Raw genomic sequence first — 955 nt, 5'->3', positions numbered from 1 at the left:
ATCAAATTCACAGTGACCTCAGAAATGTTTGGCCAAGGGCTGAGGTGTGTTTGTGTGAGCCTTAAATACTGCTGACCGCCCAAAGCAAAGTTAGGGAACTCAATAAAAAATATTAGATTGATTTCGCTAATTTGTAGTGTGAACTTTATGCCGGCTCAGACATTATTTTCGCTTTTAAATGGGGATTTTTTATAGCCTTAAGCTCGAAAATTTGCCAGACTTTTAGCCCGACACCCGCCCACGCTCATAAGCATTTTTCACACAGAAAAGGAAGACAAACAAGGGCAAAAACAGAAAAGAAACAAAACCCATTGCCAGACATTTGACAAGGCAGCTGAGTAAACAAAGATATCAGTTACCATGGGACGTTCTGGGCCCTGAGATAAACTAGGGGGGTAATTTACCAGGGCCCCTCCCACAGCTCCCAGCACTCCCACACCCATACCCACACACACACACGCATCAAGCAGATGAGTTCTCATTTGTATGGCATACTTTCAGGTGTCGCCCAGCATATGAGTCCGTGGTAATTAAAGCCCAGCCATGGCGGACTCCTGTTAACATGACAAGCGATTTGTTACAACGCCACGAACGTAGGATGGCATGGCAAGGAGTTGGTAAGCTGCAAAAAGGTCTGACCACAAAGGAGGCAACTCGACCAAGAGACCAAGTAAACACCAGGAATACCTCGCGAAATTAAAAGTAATTTAGAATTATAAAAAAAAGAATCCCTTTTTATAATTATTTAAAATTACCTTATAGGTTGTGGAAGCTGTGTTAGTTCCACAACTGCTATCTGTTAGGGCTTCCAACATGTTTGACTGAATCAACTTGAGTTTGGAGTTCTCGGAAAAATTCCCTTTATAACAGAGTTCTGTTAAACGAAGCCTGTGAATCGCTCTTAACATAGCTGCCGAAATTGGTCCAGTTCTTCAGTTCGTCGAGGATTCTGTAA

This window comes from Drosophila kikkawai, chromosome 2L, assembly GCF_030179895.1.
Source record: "Drosophila kikkawai strain 14028-0561.14 chromosome 2L, DkikHiC1v2, whole genome shotgun sequence".
NCBI lineage: Eukaryota > Metazoa > Arthropoda > Insecta > Diptera > Drosophilidae > Drosophila > Drosophila kikkawai.
This window is presented reverse-complemented; position numbering follows the sequence as displayed.